A 20594-nucleotide genomic window follows, 5' to 3' on the forward strand; every position below is an offset into this window, starting at 1 on the left:
GAGAGAATCAGCAAGCGTGGAGAAAAGGTCTCAAATCAGGGCAGGGAACAAAACAACTGCACTGATGCCCATGTACTGACACGCTCTCCTTCCTTTCCATTTGCAGTTACTTATTCCAAACACTATTTTGTTTTTAAATGTTGGGAAAATTCTAAGTTCACCTACAGCTGGGGAGTTTACAAAAGAAGTGAAGCTCAATACAACCTTGTCTGTCTGCAGCCCTTCTGGGATAAGGAGGAGAAAGGCCCTTTGAGAAAGCATCTTAGCCACAGCAACCCACAGCTTCCACCGGCCAGCCTTTGGCAAGACGCAGGTGACGAGTGACTGGAACAAGCCAAAGAAGCCCTGGCGTGTCCTGTGAGTGCTGGCACGTTGCCACAGGATCTCAGTCCTGCCCCACAGCTGGGCAGCCAGCAAGCAGATACCATGGTGGGGTGTGCAACAGGCCCCCATACCACAGGCAACAGGTGGATCAGAACAAGTGGCAAGTTAAAAAGCCGCAGAAAGGGAGCAGCAGCTGAGCAGGTGAAGACTCTCAGCTGACTGGAGCTGGAACTGAATTCAGCAAGCATCCAGTGCAGCAGCAGCCGCAAATCATCTATGCAGCAGGGAAAGCTACAGTTTTCCCAGAGCCAAGTCCCCCAAGCTCAGTCCTAAAAATGAAATAGCAAGCAAAGGTAGCCTGGTAACCATGGGAGGGGCAATACAAGAATCAATACAACATGCTTCCGTGACATTTACCAATTTCTGTAAAGGAAGCGTGCTCCCTTTTGAAATTTTTCTGCACCTTCCCCTAGTTCTGTGTGTTCCTCTAGCTAAACAAACACTGTCCCTCTTTAGAGTAAGCAGTGAAACTCAAATGTATACATACCACACTCCGCTCAGGCACTGGCCCATCCTGCAATTTACAAACTGAGTACAGAGTTATACTCTATAGCACAGCTCAGTTAATTAACAGCAGATCAGCTTTGACAGCACCTTCTGTTTTTTAATGCTGTCAGCTGGTTTACCAGCTGTGTTCTGCGTGTACCCTTGCAAGCTAAAGAGTCAGGCCAGGCAGCAGAAGTTTGGGCACTAAACTCTTGGATTAACAGGGGTTAAATGGGGCAAATACATAAGCAGCAGCACTCTGAAGAAGTCGAGAATGGAAGCAGAGCTGCATAGAGGCCAGAATGCAAGAACCACGCAACCTTACAAACAGACTGTGGCTGAAACTGACAGAAACTCCCTAAAAATATACACAGGTAAATCTCACCATCACTGACCTCATTATAGGTAAATAAACACTGCTACAGAACCATACTCTACCGACCTAAGCCTTAAGAAAACAAGAAGTAAGCAGGCAAGTCATTCAGTTCCTCACGTGCCCTGCTGGTATCCCTTTATCAAGCCAGCTCCCCGGCTTCCAAGGCCCTGCCACTGCGTCCCATTCACCTGCCATCACCAGGCTTTGTGCAATGGTCAATGCACAGAGGTGGGGGCCACTTCTATTACTACAGGTTCCAGTTTGGAATAAAAGGCTCAGAAGTACTGATCCTTGTAACTTGTTTTCTCCTGTTAGATGTTACACAGCTGCTTTCAGGCTCTTCATTTTCGTTATGCTTAAGAGTCTCCCACTGCAGACATTCCATCCAATATCCGCTGAAAATTATGGTAAGAAACTAATTGCAATATAAACCACCTGAACTGGCAGGATGTCTCCTGGCATCCATTATCCTGGCATCCATTATCCAGTTTTCTTGAGCCCTTTAGCCTTTACCCTTGCCAACCAGCAATGTGATGCCTCCTGAAATACTCCAGTGTCCATCATAACTTGCTGCCCCTCCCCTGCAAACAGTAATTCTGCTGGCGTGCTCTCAAATGACTGAAAGACAACACAGAAGCAATGCTCAGTTCTCCCAGCCAGAGAAAACTAGGGCCTCTGCAGCCTATAAACAATAAGTGAATATAAGTGAAACAATAAGCAAATATAAATGACATCCGGTCTAAAACAACACCTGTAGACAAGTGTTTTGTTGTTTGTTTATGTAAAAAAACACCTTTCAGACCACAGCTCTCCAACCACTAGGCCTTTCTCTGCCTACCGGCAGCTCAACAACCCCTTGGTAAGCTCAAAGAGTAGCAGCTCCTCCTCCTCGCCAAACCACTAGCTCTTGGTGGGGCAGCCCCATGAAAGCGGGGATTCCTTTATTTACAGTTTCTTCCCTCCCTTTCCCACCGGTTATTTTTGAGGGATTATGTTTCCTGTTTTCACTGCTCTGCCTCCATTTGTCATTCATCACAGCCATGAAAGTAGGAGGGAAGCGCAGGAGAGCAGACCAACACAAAGCAAACCTTTACGGTTCAGCGAGCAGGATTAAATGTCACCCCTTCTCCCCCTCAACCTCGCCCTCTCTCACACACCCTCCAAGATGTGATGTGAATATGGCTTAGCCTCCAGCACATACCCCAATTCTGACAGCTTTTGCAGGTCAGAGCTTTCAGGATGGATCAGACAGGCAGCCTATTCATCCCGGTCTGCGACAGCTATTTTCCCTCCCTCTGGCCAGTCCGTTTTGGATCAAGCACAGCTTGTTGCTGAAAGCCCCTGCCTATACCTTCCAGCTGGAAATGGTACCACAGCAGTTGCTGAGATGAAAGCAGAGCAATAAACCTTGATACCCTTTCTTGTTATGCTGCTGAAGACACCCCCTCCTCCCTAACCTCTACACCCCCTTTTTCCCCCCCCAAAAAAAAGCAGTCAAAAATAAAAAGATAAATGCTGGTAACAATTCAGAAGGACACAATCCACAGAACGTCTGCCCTTTCCTTCAGTCTTGACTTGTACCTTCCTTAGCAGCAGTCTCACAAGCTGTCTTGATGAAAGCAATTCTTACTCAGCAATGTAGCTGTGGTGTAGCTGCTGCAGCTCCACTATTTCACAGTACACTTGCAGCAATTCTGCAGCTGTAGAAGTAATCCCTGGGGACAATAAACACATGGGGCACCAAAGGTTAAGGGCAGCTGACCTGCCTTAGAGCAGATAAAGGGTGTTTTTACTGTTTAACACCTTTTCAGCTATTTACTCTCTCTTCATATATTCTTCTGAGACTCAAACTCGGTTGCTATCTATGTAAGACAAACTATAATCATTTTAGCAAAAAGTGGAGCTAGAAGCACGCCCCCTGAGTCCATTAGCTCCCTCCACCAGTTCACTGCTTTTATTCCTACGCTGCACAGCTTCCCCAAGGCTGCTGCTACAGATGCAATCTTCCCCCCTCCTCCCTTCCAGCCGCACTGCAGGGCTGCCCCAAAGGTAATAACGCATTGCATCAGCAGCAGATGATGGCCTGGGGATGGATGGAAAGGAAAGACCAAAAAGCAAAACGTTTAGATAGGGACACAGAGTCAGAAATAAAGTGCATTTAGTTTTTGAAAATAGCTGAGGGTATAGCTCAATTATATGGCTGAGATAGTCTAATGAGTGAGTATGCATTTGTGTAGCAGCAAATCATACACAGAAAGAATTCTTACCCAGTCATCAGCTAGCAATTAGGGGATCTAATTAGGCTAAGGATAGAGGAGTCACCACCGAAGAGGACACTGATCCCATGTGAAACTGACCCATGGATGTAGGTAGCATGTACAGACGGGAGACCAGTAGAGACTGGAACAGGAAAAAGTACTGAGAAGGGAGGAAAATCAGAGTCTGAGATGACTGCAGCCAGTTCTAAGGAAAATACATTTCTGTTCTCAACTACAGGGCAGAAGTAAACTTAACCTTATGGGCTTGCAAAAATGCACAATTCAGCAGTCAAGGAAAAATCTGCTGAAAACACAGCAGAAGATCAGGACATGGATTAGAGTCAGCACCTGACAAGTCAGGTTGTACATCTGGGCAAGAAGAATAACACTGAAAATAAAAATGATTTCCCAGTGCAAAAATCAAGTTTTCCCTCTCATTGCATTAGCAAGCCATAGAATCCTAACACCAGCTCAGAAGAGGTGTCGGGTGCTCTCCAACAAACTGCACCGTTCTGGAAGACTGTCACCCCTGTAAGTCTGGGCACCCTGCTGCCCCTTACTATGAGTACCAGGTGGTGCACACACAGGAGGGCTCGCCACTGCAAAGTTAACTGAGAGGAGGCGAGAGCTGTGTAGGTACCATTCCACTCCCATGGTACAATCCCTGAACCCCGTGTCTTTCTTTTCCCTTTGAACAGCACCACCTTATTTCTTGATACTACTGTCAACAGACTCACTGCAAAGACAGGCTTAGGGAGCTGACGATTCAGAGCATTAGGAACTTAGGATGTTGAAGTTTTCCTTAAGAGACAGAACAAGCAGACAGCCTGAAGAAAGCAGCTTTGAGGAAGAAACATGTACAAAGAGTACAAACAGACCACTAGAGAGTGAAAACCTAGGCAAAGCTGCTGCAAGGAAGATACTGAATATATTTAGGCTTCATTGGTGTATCAGTCACAATGCAGTTGCATTCCTTTGCTGAGTAAGTACACCAGCTTCTCCCACTGATCTTACAAGAGAATGTTAAGACCTACCTGGGAGGCTTTAAAATTTAGGGGGGAGTACTGTTATGGCAGGAACTTACAAGTTAGTAAGTCAATCTGAAACACAAATGACCTTTGCTGTAAATGCACCTTTCCAAGAAGCATAAAAAACCCACCACCACCAAAAACACACCCCCCAAAAAATACCAATGTGCAGATCTGCCTTTGGACAAATGTAAATAAGAAAAGCCGGTTAGTCTGGAAGTCAATCCTGTACCACAGGAAAATGAGAATTTGTTTAATTCCTGTCTCCTTTATTGCTGCCCGCTAGAGGCTGTGTTGATTTCTTATACAAACTTCGGGGGGAATAAACTACACTTCCCTGAAATATTCTCTTGCCACAAATTTAATTTCAGTATTGCAAAGTATCATTCACTTAAGCAAAAAGTGATGCTTGCATTGTAATAAATGAATAAAAGCCAAAACCCTGGATTCTACTGTGCTAGGTGTCATCAAAATGTTTGGAGAGAAAGACAAACATGCAGGAGCTTAGGACGAAGGAGTCTAATAATGAACACAAACTACGTTATAGCTTCAGTCCATTTACATTCATTAGTAATTAAAAAATAGCTGTTTGTCAGGTTATATAAAAGCAGCTGTGGTCATCAATATGGTTCTTTATCATTTAAGCAACTGCAGAACAAGCCAGTAAAACGCATCAGTAATGGAAAGACAAGACGGTTATGTGGATTTAACTAGCTTTTCCCTTCAGGCCCTATCCACTGCAGGGTTCTACCAGGGCTGGTGAAAACTACAAAGGTTCAACCATACTTATCTAACCACCGCAGACAGAGATGAGCCAGGATAAACCTTATTTTGCATCTGTGTTGCCACCTCAGTTCACCAATGAGATGTATATAAGTGTAGACTCAGAGATCAGGTTCTACATTTGAGAACAAAAGCTCAGGGTCCACATCCCAGCCTTATCACCTTAGATGATCTCGGACACTTTAATTGGAACTATCAGTGCCACAGTTTACTGGGGTGAACGGAGCTATTAGCAGTTTAACTTCTCCATGTTCCTGAAACACCTGCAGATCCAACGAGCAGATGAGTTCCTATCATTATGAGAGCACTATTAAAGATCTGGAAATTAAAATACAAAATTAATAGCACATATCCTTCTTCTTTGTTACAGATAATCTTGGACTGAGTTTTTTCTCCTCCTCATTCTCTAGGAAGATACAGGATGCTTAAATGCATTTTTAAGCCAGCCTCCAAAACAGTACTTAGTAATGTTAAAATGACAAGTTAGTCTTTCAAAAGCTGGGCAAAAAAAAAAAAAAAAAAAAAAAAAAAAACCTACTCACAAGTTTCATACAGACTTCAATATAATTAAAGCTTAATTTCAGTATATTTAAAATAAAAGATTAAAAAGTAAAAGTGGTGCTTCTAATGTCTTAAACAGTGTTCATTTCTACAGGCCTCCTTCTCTAAAAAACGTTCACCCACCCAATTTTTGCCTTATCAGGAACCTGCTACATTCCAAAGGGTTGTGCTCAAGGTTGTAATGTTCTTTTCCAGGCATTTTGCTGTCTATTTCACTGCCAAATATGGCCCTTTGTGGGATGCACTTGTTTGCAAGAACTGAAAACCTGAGACATTAAAACAGGGCCACACAGTATGCTGATGGGAAGGAGTAGACTTCTGTATACTTCAATCAAAGGGAAAAAGTGTGTCACTTTGTGTATTTGTAAAACCAAGAATTGGTAACTGACATTTCCCTTCACGCAATGCTTTGATCCAAAGGCAAAACAAGGTGAAGGGATACATCCTGAAGCGTATCTGCCCCTGGGGTGAGCCACGAGACAACTGCATACTGGTAAGGTGGAGAAGAGAACAAACCCGAGTTTGCGCGTGCAACAGGGAAATAACTTCTTGCAAGTCATTGCAGAGCAACTAGACTTACTGAGTTTTATCTGAGCCACCAAGTTATAGACAGCACGATGGTAAACAGCAGAAGTGGCTGGCTACTCCTAGGATTCCCCTATAAATAGCAAGCCATCCCCTCTGCCTACGGCACTGCCTGACATCTCCCAGGCACACTTGGTATGCATACAGAGATATGACAGAGTTTGACAGCAGCAGGTTTCATTTGGAACCATCTTCAAGGACATACTAAAGTATGCAGTTAAATCCACTTAAATACCAGCAGAAGTATCTGAATAAACCTGTTAAAAGGATTATTCTACATACTAGTTGATTTCTACAACAGTTGTATTTGTTGCAAAAGCCCTTTAAATGATTATGAGATAAGGAAATCACCTTGGGGCAGAGGCCTGACAGAGCACAGAGACAGGATTCATGGGCCTAGGAGAAGAAACCAGCTGTTTAAAAAGGGGTTTGGCAGAAGGGAACCAGATCCATCTACGCTGAGTTGTTCAAACTGGCTCAGATATTAATCCTATTTCAGGAATATAAGGAGTGCTCTGGGCACAGTGAGTCAGCAGGGTGGGGCATTCTTTTCCACGTTTGTGGGCCAAGCAGGAACAGAAAGAGAGAAGAAAAAGCAAGCTGCAAGCCAGAATCCCAGCACCTGGCTGCTCCAGAGGCAGGATTTCAGCAAGCTAAAGCAGAAGAGCTCACAAACCTGTGGAGAACCTGGTAACCAGATCTCACAGGTAAACACGCAACTGTGAATCAAGTAAACATCCTCAATGAAACTGAGGAAACGTAATGATGTTTCATTGCTTTAAGCTACCTGTATTTCTCCAGAGGATCCCAGCTCCCTCCTTGTTCTAGACTGTAGACTGAGCTTTTTAAGTGAATCATGCTATTTGATACAAGTCTCATTTGCCTTGTTAGGCCAGGAGATTGAAATTTTGTATTTCAGAACAGATCAGTGCAAGAAGGCTGTCAATAACCTCTAAAACTCCCCTTCCCCAAAATATTCAAATACTCATCAAGGGAAAATATTTACATAATACGTAGTTGTAAGAGACTATTGTATACGTCTTGTTACAGTAATTACATCGTAAAAATAGTACGAAATCTGAGCCCATGACCACGCATACACCCTGTGAAACCACATACACATTACCCAGGTGATCCAGTCCCCTCTAAAAGCTGTGCTAGTCTCAGGCACACAGTCCTCCTTCCCGATGAGTTATCACCCGAACAATCTGCTAGCAGGAGCCAGTGGTTTTAGTTCTAGTGAAAAGGAACTATTGTATTTTCTTTTCTATTTTCTTCTGGCCATAACCAGTCAATGTATCTGGTGAAGTAATAATTAAAAATATGTAGTACTTACAAAGGCAACTGAAGGGGAAGTCAATCACATGGACTACAATGTCATCAGATCTGTTTTGCAAACAACCATGACTGTAAATGTCTTTCCTGTCATTTTCAGTTCTAGTACTCTACTTAGTGTCCATCTTGTCGAAGAAATGTATTTCAAACAGCAGCAAACCCTTAGGCAGCCTTCCTCCCCTCAGCTGCAGAAACAAAGCATCTGACTAGGGAAAGAGGTACTCTGCTCAAAGGATACTCCAAATCTCTTCCTAAAATCCCAAAGCAGCTGGCTAATCAGAAGTGAAATTGCTGAAGTTAAACATGACTTCTCAGCAGTAATGTTTCCATTGTTATTTGAATTACCAGCCCAGAGTCCCAACAGACAGGGGTTTAAGCATACATTGTCTATCACAGCCTTGCACTCTCTCCCCTCCATCACCAACCAATTGGTGGCTGCTGCAACGCAAATATCTGGGGGGGATGGACGAATCCATGCCTAGAGAGGTTTTGTGGTACGGTTTGGGGAGGGGGAGCGATTTTTGTTTGGTTTGGGAAAAAGGAAAACAAAAAGCAGACAAATTCCCTGATCCAGTTCTCAGCACGAACCTACAAATGAACAGTTGTTGGCACAACTGACAGGGCAGCACGCCACAGCATGAAGCATTATCACCAAAGACGATTTAAATCAAGACAGCCTCAAGGGGCACAATATGAAAATACTGCAAGACGTATACAAATATATGTTGTCAGACAAAGCAGCCCTTGCCTCAAATCTTTTTTTTAAAAAAAAAAAGTAGGAAAAAAAGAGATCAGAACATAAGCAGACCCAAACAGCCATAGGTAGGCAAATGTAGCCCAGATTTTGAACTTAATTACTTAGTTGGGAAAACCTGTATGAGTTAATAGGAGCACACAATTAAGAAGAAAGAAATGAGGAAAAAAAGCACTGGAAGAAAGTGTATGAATTGTAGAAATCAGTGGAAGGACAAATCTCCAGCAGAAGCGTGTTCAGTGTGTTTTCTTTTTACAGTATTTTCCTTTAAAAGTTATATATGAATACAAACAAATTTCTAAACAGGTACATACAAAGGACATTAATGCATTTCCCAGTTAAAAGATGTGTGGTCCAAGCTGGATTCCAGGACACTAGGGCTCACCCAAATCCAGCTAGAAGCCTGAGCTTCAGCATCTCAAAGACTAATTGATCTGCATACATCCTTGGAAATTTTCTTTCAAGTGTTTGAAAAATATTTGCAAATGACTGCTTCCCTACCAATGACAAGAAAAAAATTAAAAAAGAAAAAACAAGCTTGTTTAATAGTATTTGGTAGTTGGTTGCACTGTGCAAATGCCCATTAATGGGAAAAACAGTTTTTAGCATCGGAATGTTTCCTTAACCTGCTGTTGACATAAAACAAACAAAAAACCAAACAAAAAACAAAACACTACTTGCTGCAAAGTTTAGGTGGAACCTTTATAAGGGTGCCTGTGTTCTTGCATCACTACATATTTGCACATACACTGAAATTACTCTGAAACGTCTGCATACAGAATAAAAGACTTAGGTTCAAAAATTCTTCCTTTTTAGATCTTTCCTGCGTACATGTAGATGCAGAACACATTTACATACAAAATCACGTCTCCTTTGCTTTATGAGGAGATCCTGAGATTTCATACAATTACTGAAATGGAGGACAGGCACTAACTATGGGAAGGTCCGCAACCCTGCACCTGCAGTACAAGTTTAGTTACGTTTAAATTTTCAGTGTAAAACAAAGCAGTCCTTAGATCATATTAGTACATATTTTAGTTTGACCAGACGTTGAGTCCACAACAAATTATGTATAGGTCAGTGCTCAAGCCTGAATAAATTTGGGGTAGTCAAGGTCAGGGCTAGGGCATGTTTGCTGAACACAAACATGACAGGTCAGTCACATTCAAACAGCTCCCATCGCACCCTGGTGTAAGAGGACTTCAGTTTGTTACAGACAACCGTCCAGCTGAGCGGATGGCACCTTGTTCTGTTGTCTCGGGTACTTTAAATATGCAACAGACATTTATTTCTCTATGCATACTAAAAAACCCTACCTAACCAAAATGCCTTTTGACAGAGACCTATCTCAGAGGACTGGACAAACTGAAAAAAGCATATCTGATGTTTTGATGTAAGCAACATTTTATCACTTTCTCTTCTCTTTTTGCTTCTTAAGACAGCAGAGGCAAAGTGGTGCTAGAAAAATTAATAAAGTAAAAAGGCTTTCTAAACCACATTAGGGTTTCCATAGCACCCATCCAGGAGGCACAGCAGATGCACATGTACAGCTGACACTGTTCTCTAAAAGGTAAGAAAAACTTTAAATCAGAATTATGTTTTCGAATTGCCTGCCCAGTGCAGCTCTCAACCACATCTGCAGTACTGCTGCTGAAACTGGACAGCAGAGGCTGCATGCATATAAAAGTTTTAAAACATTTATAACATAGGCCTGTGAAAAGCCCAGCAGCTCTTTTGAAGTCAAAGATCAAGACCACACCTGAAAATCATGGTATCTTGGGAAACCCTGGTTCAGGTAGCTAGGAAGAAATATACAGCTCATGCTGCTTGTGTCACAGCAAAACAGTCACTAGAAATCCCCTGACATCAGCAAATCCTAGATCGAGCCCTTCATGAAATACTGTTATCTGATAGTAGCCATTGCTGTGTCCAAATGTTAAATAAAACGAACAACAAAAAAAGAATAATCTGGAGAAAAATAAATAAATAAATAAATAAATAAATCATGCAGCTTTCCCATTCCTTCCTTGCTAGTTACTCCAAACTCTAAAACTTTTTCATTAACAGAACATTTTTTCCCAATGGGAACCCTGACCTTTTAGCAAAGCACAAAAAAACTCTAGAAAATGTAAAGAGACTTTAGTTCTGTGACTGGTTGGCAAGAATTCATATTCTCAGGTGGATTTTACTGGACACGTCTTTTGGTGCCCCAGTCCCCTGGATGGGCTCAAGGGGCTTCCTCTGAAGCTGCATTTGCACCTATTCCTGCCTGGCCTCCACAGCACAGGCACGTGCTGCTTGCAGGCAGAGCCAGTTCTTTATTTACTTTAGGGAGTGCTGGATTTTCTCCTCCACTGGGGTCAGCGTTATTTCACCTGTTCATCTCCCCGGTGAAACTTTTCAGTGTAGAGCAGAATTTCCCAGTCCTGTTAGACACTGAACACGAACAGGAATATAACCATGAACCCAATGTCAAATAGAAGGTGTTGGCAGGGAGCTCTCAAGCTACTAGTGGGGGGTACTTACAGAAACACCATGATACAGCCATTGCAATATTAAGACATTTCAGTAAGAGGACAATAAAACCTTTAGTTCATCTCTCTCTACTAAAACTCTGTTGAGATGAGGTAGCCTGGAGATTTACCCCTCACTCTGAGCTGCAGGTGACAACAGGTCCTCCTGTCTCACACATCTTCCTGGGATAGGAACCCCCTAGCCTTGATGCTGTCTCCTCCCCAGCCTTACAGATGCTATAGCTCTGTTCAAGGGCACTCCCCTGCACTGCATCACTGCCCCATGCACATCTCCCTGTAAAAAAGAACAAGGGTGACTACTGGAGAAAATCATCTTCTGTAATACCAGAGCAGAGCAAGACCAGCATCAATGTGAAGTTTCTGGTATGCTTACACAGTAACCAGTTCCCAAGCCCCCAGTCCTGTAGCTCAAATCTTTTGTCTACTTTAACCATCAATTCACGCCAATTCAAGCAAGTAATTAGCTTAACTGGCAAAGACAAGCACACGCATCCAAACAGCAAGATTTCCCTGAAGACAATGACAGAACATTGCCAGATTGAGGCACTATTCCGGGGTTGGGTGCCTTTTGTTTGTTTGTTTGTTTTAAACGAGTGATGACAGTGATTTCATCTCTATCAGACTGAGAGATCCAGTGAGCATTTCAGGAGAATGCCAAGCAAGAAGTGTACTAGACACGAAGGGGGAGCAAGGGAACTCCCAGTCAAACATTCAACCTAGAAGGACTGAAAGAGACAGCCTGCCGCAGAGCTGAAGGACAAGGAGGGCGGGGGTGAGCACACACAGAAGTCTACCAGCAACGATCAACTCACTTTCTCAGCATATTATTTCCTGAAACTTCCAATGATAATACCAGTGCTGACCACTATAAAAATAACCAATAAAAATTCAGCAACAAGAGCTAGGCTAGCAGGAAACAAAAACGAAGGCCGCTCTGAACTGAGAGCTGCATGCTAACAGTCACAGGAACATGCTTTTCTGTGTCTTGGCTCCTACTAAGCACCATAATCTAATCTCTTCTGGGAAGCCCTGAGCCCAGCGAGGCTGACAGGCCATTACTATCATCCTGGGCAAGATCACGCAGTGCTGTGTAATTGTAGACTGCAACAGATACAGTTCTCTGCTTGCACGTTACACCTCCCTAGTGACAACAGACCAATCACATTTACTTTTTAGCAGCTCAGACATGTTTGAAGCCTGATGCTCCAGGGAATGAGGTATTTTTCCTTAGAACAGATTATGCCAGGAGGCTGCTAGCCCTTTTCAGAAGAACACACAGATGGGGCAAGTAGGTAACTGATGGTTGTTTTTTCCCTTTTATTTTTTAAAAATAAAACACCTATCCTAGCAAGTAGAGCCTTCTGCAGCCTCACACGTATTGTGCATTGGAAATGGACACTCCTTACCTAGCTTTGCAGCCAACACAGTATGGGATTTCTGATAACATAATAGCTGGTATATATCCCATCAGAGAAGTAGCTGCATTTTAGTGTTGAGAGCAGATTATTCTGACGTCCTTAAGAAAAAGTAAACAGACAAAGTGAGCCAAGGCTGCAAGTGCACTTCTCCACACATCATGGAGAGGTCACAAACATGGAAGAGCAGCCAAGTCTGTAAATATGAATTGTAACTACTGCAAAAGCTGCTTTCTTAAATTGCAGATAAAGCTGTTTGATTCGCAGCAGTTGTTACTATTCTGTTGTCACAGGCCAATCTGCAAATAATCCAGGGTCTTCGGATACTTCACTGGGAAACCTGACTTGTGCAGAAGGTCCAAAAGAGGTGGTCGGGGTTGTTTGTGTTTCTGTGTGTGCGTGTGTTTTGTTGTTGTTGTTATACAGAATGAGGAAGGTAGTGGGGGATTTATTCCCCCTATAAAAGAAGCCCTCCCTCCACAAAATAAAAATAATAAAAATAAGAAATAGAGGCAACAAGGATTGGTGAAATGGCTGCAAACAACAATAAAAGAACAGATAACAACAACTAGCCGACGGGCCTGCAATACCAACAGAGACAATTCAGTAATATAAACCAACAGACAACTTTACCAATTCACTCTTCCTACAGGGCAATCATGGATTCTCACACACATACTCCTCACACATTCATGTAGCCATGAGCAACTAACTCAGCTCCAGCTGCCACATTTGGGCAGAGCTTTCTCTGAAACAGAGATTCCAATTACATTTGCAATAATCTTATTACTATATTAGCCATAACCTGGTTAAGAAAGGGTCTGAGAGATACCATTTTGGCAGCTGGGAAGAAGACAACAGAGACATGCTTTTGTTATTTCAGTAACTCAGAAGATTTGCAAACCACAAACAGATTTTGTGACAGAAATGCACCATGCTGGCCCTGTGCAGTCCAGTTTTACTGTTTAAAATACATACAGTACAGCTCAGAACAAGTTTAAAGAAGTTACGAACTTGCAAATCTCTTCCTCAGCATGAAACAGACCCACATTTGAGGATTTACTTACAATTTATGGTTACTTTCTCATCACATATAATGTAAAGCTATGATCGGGAAAGCAATTGACTTCATTATCAGTGAGCTGACTAAAACCTGCTTTGTAGCTTAAGACACTTAAATGGTTATTTTGGAAGTACTTGATTCACATGCAGTTCACCCAAGCTAATTAATCCCTGCCAGCATTTCTGTTGTCACCTGCAGTCTACCCCTCTATCTGCACAGCAAAGTTTGCAATTCAACTTGTACCAGAACACCATTTCTTGTCCTACATGTGCAAGCGAGAGATTACTGAAGTCAATGATATTTCACCAGGGACAGAGCAGAATCAGGCCCTTATTGTTCCCTTCATGCTTATCTGACTGGGCAGAACAAATCAAAGAGGAGACAGTCAAACAACCTGCTAGCCTTGGTTTCTCTGGGGAAAAGCAAGCTCCAGATAGGCTGTGCCTCCAATCAACAGCCTGATTTTCATGAACAGCAATATGCTTCCCCATGGTAATTGAAATGGAGCAATCCTCCGTAAACAGCTTGCCCAGCCTCACCTCATTAACCTTTATAGACTGACCTCCAAAATTCCTTGAAGCTGAAATACAGGTCTCACTTGCCTCTGCACTATGTTTATCCTTAACAGGTTGGGGAAACAGGGAAGGCACTAGAGAGAGAACCGCAGAACATGCTACAGCTGGATGGTAGATACCCACTGCCAGGCTGTTACTGGCTCCCAAACCCTCACAGGCTTCTTCTTTGTCTCCTGTGCTGGGCCGTATTTCAGACAGCCTGCAAAGCCAGACGTGGATTATTAACCACCCTCCACTCCCCACAACATTGTTTTAAGAGTCGTGAGTTGGAGCATGCTGCCCAGTATTCACAGAATTATTTCCTAACCCATACTTTAAGGTTTAGCAAATTTGGGAATTAAACCTTATTTCTTCCCCCTTCCACGTCTGTCATTTGGGATGTCTGCTCCCCATTCCTAGCACTTTATTGCCTTCATTCTCACCTCAGTGACATTTTCTAGTGACAATGAGGCTAGCTGCATTTGTACTGACAAAGGGGCAGCTGCGTTTCTGCAAGCAGTGGAAAAAAAAGCCAGGAGTCCAACAAGCCAACAAGTCCAGGAGTGACTGGGTACAATAATTAGCTCTTCATCCAAATATCCAAACTAGAAGCATCACACAGTGAATGGAAGCACTTATGGAAGATGCAATTAGTTCCACAGATCAGTAGCCACAATGACTCTCTGAAACCTCCTAGATTTCTTTGTTGCAACTTCAGGGAACATGATCATAAGAATCAAAAGGAAAAACCTTTCTGGTTTGCTCCTCTGGAAGTCTGTACGTGAAGATCATGCCAGCTGCAAGAATCATCTGCACTTATGTGAATCCGCAAGGGTCTTCAAGGTTAAAACCATACACTTGTGCTGTTGCTTTGCTAAAGATGGCAAAACAGAGGAGACCAAAGCAGCCCATTCCCCAATACATTTTTTACTGCTTTAAAAGTCCATCACCTACACACACACACAAGTAAACCACTTCGTAAGCCATGGTCAGTGTTCATGTCAATATTAAGACAAACCCACCTTCTTGCCACGTTTGACTACTCCTCTACACAGCAATTAGTTTTGTTGCACAAGCATAATCCCTCCGTTAGTTCCAAACGCTAATCTATTCTGCCATCCTCATCTCCATCCTCAGCTCTTTGCCCCCTTGCTGACCTTTGGTGCTCCCTCTTTTTCTAATTTTTCCTTCAGCCACCCAGAACAAAGCCTCCACCTGCACAGGTAGTGCACTGCAGCAGGCAGTCCATGGGTGCTCCCACCTCTCCCTGCCAATTCTCAGGGCAGGACCAAAATGTTGTGCCAAATAAACATCTCTGTGTCACAGTGGATGCACAGTACACTCACATCTGTCAGTTTGACTGCTGTGGCCATAAAGCAATGCTTTTGCAGTACTTTGAACAGAGTCAACAATATGGATCAGAAAAGCAGCTCACTCAACCACGGATTTAATATTGTGGCCCCACGTGCCTACACATTTCCTGCTCAGATCAAAGGCATTATCACCTTGTTTTGTGGCATTCACTGCAATGCTTTAGGCCTCTACTTCTGTGAAATCACCAGGCTGAAAATACTTAGCTCCAGTTGTTTAGGCATACAGAAAAGCATTCAAGTCTGTGGTCATCACAGCACGATATGGGTATCCATTTGGCTCTGATGCAACTTGGTCCTAGCTTTAAGTTCCTGTAACACTCCCAGACTCGAGGCATGCACTGGTATTAGATTTAACCAGCCCAGCTGCAGGTCACTGACTGCCTGAGAGGCACTCATGCAGCTATGGCAGCTGCACAAAGTGGACTCAGCTCTACTGCCTCATAGACCACTTTAAAACTGTTGCTAATTATGCAGTGATGACAAGATTCTTTATAAACCCAATGCATTACTCCCAGATCTACCTTTGCCAGAATTCATAACTCTTGGTCTACTTACTCCATGGGAAAAACAGCCCCAACTTCAGCCATTTTTGGTGTGGATAATGCAAAAGAGCTTCATACAGGCAGATCAAGTCACATCAGCACTTTTTAGAGTTTCCCAGCATCAACCAAGTACTATCTGGGCTGCTTTGCCCTCTCATTTCAAAGCAGGTGCTTTGCAACTGCAGAAGAACCTGAAGGTTGGGATGGGAGGAGTTCCATGATCTAGGGTGAACCTAAGAAAAGCAAAAATAAAATCTGTCTACATGTCATTATTTATGGAGGGCCTGAGGTAAGGCTCGGCAACTGTTTGTGGAAGAAGGAACAAACCAAACCAAAACAGACTGAAGAGTACACTACAGTAGAAGCTTCACAGACTCCCTTAAACTCAGCTGGAGGAAAAAAAAGAAATCCGGTAGAAAAAGAGAGGGAGAGCTCTTCATTCCCCCGGACTATGAAGAGGGGAGTGGTAGCACAAGCAGCTAGATAATCTCAAAAGCTACTAAATCTCTGGAAAGCACTGGTGGGGGGAAGCATTTAAACAGCATCTTGTCTTCAGTGCTCCTATGAAATCCACTGACCATCAGAGCAAAGGAATAAAAGCTGTTTAAAAAATAATAGCAAAATTAACTAAACAAGTGTTTAAAGTTTAACCTCTTTCCTCACCCTAATGCAAGTCACAAACTGGCAGCAGGACCTGCAGCCAGTAGCCCTTAAACCAAACAAGTGACTGCACATTATGAAAGTTCCTAAATTTCAGATCCTCAGAAGGAAGAATTGCTACACGGGGGACTAGAGTCTGCTTCTTGCTCAAATACAACTGATTCTAAACAGCAGCAACAGCACTGGCATTGCCCCCCACGAGTTGCCTTTACCCTGCTGAAAGTGCAAAACACTTTTCAAATTGCGTCTTGTAAAATCCACAGAAGACAATAGTGGGTGGAAAAAGTGCATAATTGAGAAACTCGTCCATGATCCTAGAACATGCAAGTAACTCAGGAACAGAACCCTCACAGAAACTGATACAGAGCCGCGTCCTTTCATGACCATATATTGTATGCTTCCTTGCAGCTTTACCATTAAATACGGATGACCTCAAAAGGAGGAAATTCAGTTGCATGTCTACCTAGTCAGGCATTTAAGACACATAAAACTGAAGAATCTACGGTTCTAAGCAAGTATGCACTTTAAAATGGCATTCTGCCCATCTAAGATAACAGGAGTTTCAAGTCTTACAGTTCACATGCATAAATAAATTTCCGTGCTCTTTCCACTGTACACATCAAACTCACTAAAAGCACCAAGAACACGCCATGCCCTTCAGAAAGGGACACTCCGCTCTCCCACGCTTAGAGGCTACAATAAGGTAAAAATTACTCCTAATGAAATTAAATTACACATGTCCCCAAACTGACTATATTGAGCACTACAACTGTCAGCAGCTCTCTACAGCCTGACAGTCTTGGTAGAGCACCATCCTGTCCTCTTATGAGGACAGAAGTCACTTCTGGGGCACCTACAATATTTACTTGTAAAGCCGCTTCCTTATCTATGTGGACTGCACAAAGAATTTGCATGTTGTTATGCAGATAGATAAAATCCGCTCGTGCACAGAGCTGCGAGCACGCACCAGTTTTATGAAGCAAGCTCTAATGTCAAGCAGCAACTCCAGTGTGCTCCTCAGTGAACAGACTTTTACTAGCAACTGAGGCCTCTTCACTGCCTAGGGGCTCTACGCAGCTCTCACCTCAATTATGTGCAGAAAAGCACAAGGGGGTCTCAGTGGGTCTAAAACTACTGTTTAACAGTAGACAGAATTAAATAAATATAGATACAGAGAGAGGAGATATACATATATATTCATATATTGCTCTTCCTCCAAAATCACAGTAAAATATTTAGGTTTAATGCAGAATTAAGCATTCCCACTGTAGGAAATTAATGTAACATAATTTATTCTAACATAAACATCTTTGCCCAAACTCCATTTTAAGTACATTTAATAGAAAGTATTATTACCAAAGCTCACCCCTCAAGCTCTCATTCTGCTCCTTGGAGAAAACTGAAAGCCTACCACCTTGGTCTCATTTAAGGTTTTTGATAACCCATCTCCAAGAACCCAGATACATTTGACTTAGATTTCTTCAATTCCAGTTAGGTGACCTTCTTCTAGCCCTTTTTATAATGCAAAAGCAACAAATCATCACTTGACTGTGAACTCAAGCAAGTATTTAGATAAAACAGCACGTGTCTGCAAGCCAGGCTCAAGATGCACTGGCAGGGCAGATCCAAACAGAAAGTTTGCTTTGCACCTGCTGCACCACATTCAGCGTTATTAATGGCAGCATCCTGAAGAGCAAGGCCAGCAAGCATACACAAATCTGAAGGCACAAAGAAGCCAAACACTGTTGAACAAATCCCTCTTGACACTAATTAATATTAAGGCTGTCCAGAACCTGCTGGGACTTGCACTCTCCGTCCATGCACAACTTCAGGGGACACAGAGAAGCAGCGACTGAACCCCAGGTGCAGGAAAGGCTGGCAGATATCTGGGAACTGCCTTCGTATCATATGGTGATGCGGAACAGGCCGCCTCAGCACATGATAGTTGGGAATGGTAGCCAAGCAGCTAATCACACTGGGATTGCTCGTGACTTTTGTTTGTTTTACAAAAAGGAGGTTCTACCAATTAGAAAGAAGTTTGATCGAACCTAATCAGGAAAAAAAAATAAAAACAAAACAATGCTCAGTAAGAATTAATCTGAAATACAGTCCTCCAGTCACAAGCCTTCTTGGTTAAGTAAAAAGTTGCCACCAGCTAACTCACAAGACAATACTGATTAGCCATCTGGTGAAGGCTCCTGCTAAGCACGTTACCCCCTATGCTGCTGAAAGCAGAAGGGGCATCAGTTACATTCTGTCCCTGCCTGCAATTGTGTGGCCAACCTCAGGAACAGGCACTGGGCTTTCCAGCACAACCAGAAATTTTAGCAATTCTGAGTTTTCAGCAGCCCCTTTTACTACCATTGCATTCCACAAAGCGTAAGCTGAACTATTTAAAACATGATCTACTGCCTTTCTGAAAGCTGAATTTGTCCTCGAGCTTCATCGACCTTTGTTGGTTTTGCCCCTTTGTTTTCTTCTGCAAAAACTGCAACTGCCAGGAGGCTTCCCAGTCATCTAAAGAGCATCAGTAAACAAGAGCAGAGACAGATGGCTGCAGCTCAGTTTAAAACAGCACTCGATCCAGCCTCTCCCCTGCATTGCAAGTGCTCCCCACAAGATACAAACATATGCATAAGCTCAAACAAGAACGCAGTAGTCCCAGATAGAAAGCAGGTATGTATATGCCATCTGATAAAGAAGTCACTGTGAGGACAGGATGCTGAGGTTCCATGTACAGCAAACATCCATTACTACTGTACAGCTTCCCACTAACAAAACAATAGGTTGCAAGGATGGCAGGGGGTGGGAGGAAGGAGTTTTCCCTCTGTTGTTACTCCCAGAAGCGCTGCTGGCAAAACAAACAAACAAACAAAGCAGCATGGAAAGCAAAACCAGAAATCTCCTTTCAGCAAAGTTGCTTTACACCAAACTCGCACAACCTGGTGCAGAGGATTCTGTCCCTACCCATGGCGGGGGGGAGAGGGGTGGTGAAATGAGGTGATCTTTAAGGTCCCTTCCAGCCCAAACCATTACATGATTCTATGAACCTGGGAAAGTAATATCTTTCATAGGCCTCTCATTCACCTAGTACTTCAGGAATTCAATCCTTTTAGCAAACATTCTATTAACCCCCTTATTAAAATGACAGATTCAAAGGAAAAAGAAAAAGAAAAAAGAAAAAAAGAAAAAAACACAGAATAACTCACAGATTTAGAATGAAAGTCTATCAAAACACCCATACTGCTTTTTCATTCCTGGATTTGATCACTTTTCATTTACTGCACAGAAGACTAGCGGTGGTGTTGATACAAGAAATCGTCTACAGTATGTACCTTGCCTTGCTAAATAGATTCAGATGTCCACATATATTCAATAAGTCTACCTGAATAAACATAGTTCACCTCTTCCACCAGCTGTAAATCCACTGCAATTCCACAGACATCTGCGTGCCTGAGTAACTTGCACAAGACTGAGTTCAAACATGGCCCATCCTTCCCCAAACAAAAATTTTGATTCTGCTAAAATTAAATTACGAGCTCTCCCTCGGGGCTTCCTGATATTCAAAGTTATTCCCTCACTTAGTGATAGCAGAAAGCTTCAACAGGGTTGCACAATCATTGCCTCCAATCAGCTATAATTGAAGGATAACACAAAACAGAATGAGAAACTAGCAATCCAATTAATACTGGCAGGAAAAAAAAACAGACTGTGGGAAGAGCATCATTTCTGGTAAAACTCCAGCAAAACCTTCAGGTTGGAGCATGTTGCCATACTATCACCTCTGAGGGAGGGTTTAACTACTCAAGGCAAGAATAAGAGGGAAGGAATGATCACTTTACAACCCCTGAGAAGTTCTGGCCCCTATTTATGTCAGTGTTGACACTGAAACTTTGAGAACTC

General features: G+C 42.9%; 1 protein-coding gene across 2 annotated transcripts in view; it reads right to left on the minus strand.

Annotated features, from left to right (window-relative positions):
* Window positions 1-20594, minus strand: part of BCR (BCR activator of RhoGEF and GTPase) — a gene marked incomplete at its 5' end in the record, with an annotated part of 104227 nt that overhangs the window by 81791 nt on the left and 1842 nt on the right. The window lies entirely within an intron of this gene.

The sequence above is a fragment of the Netta rufina genome (genome assembly GCF_964035555.1).
Source record: "Netta rufina genome assembly, chromosome: 17".
Taxonomy (NCBI): Eukaryota; Metazoa; Chordata; class Aves; order Anseriformes; family Anatidae; genus Netta; species Netta rufina.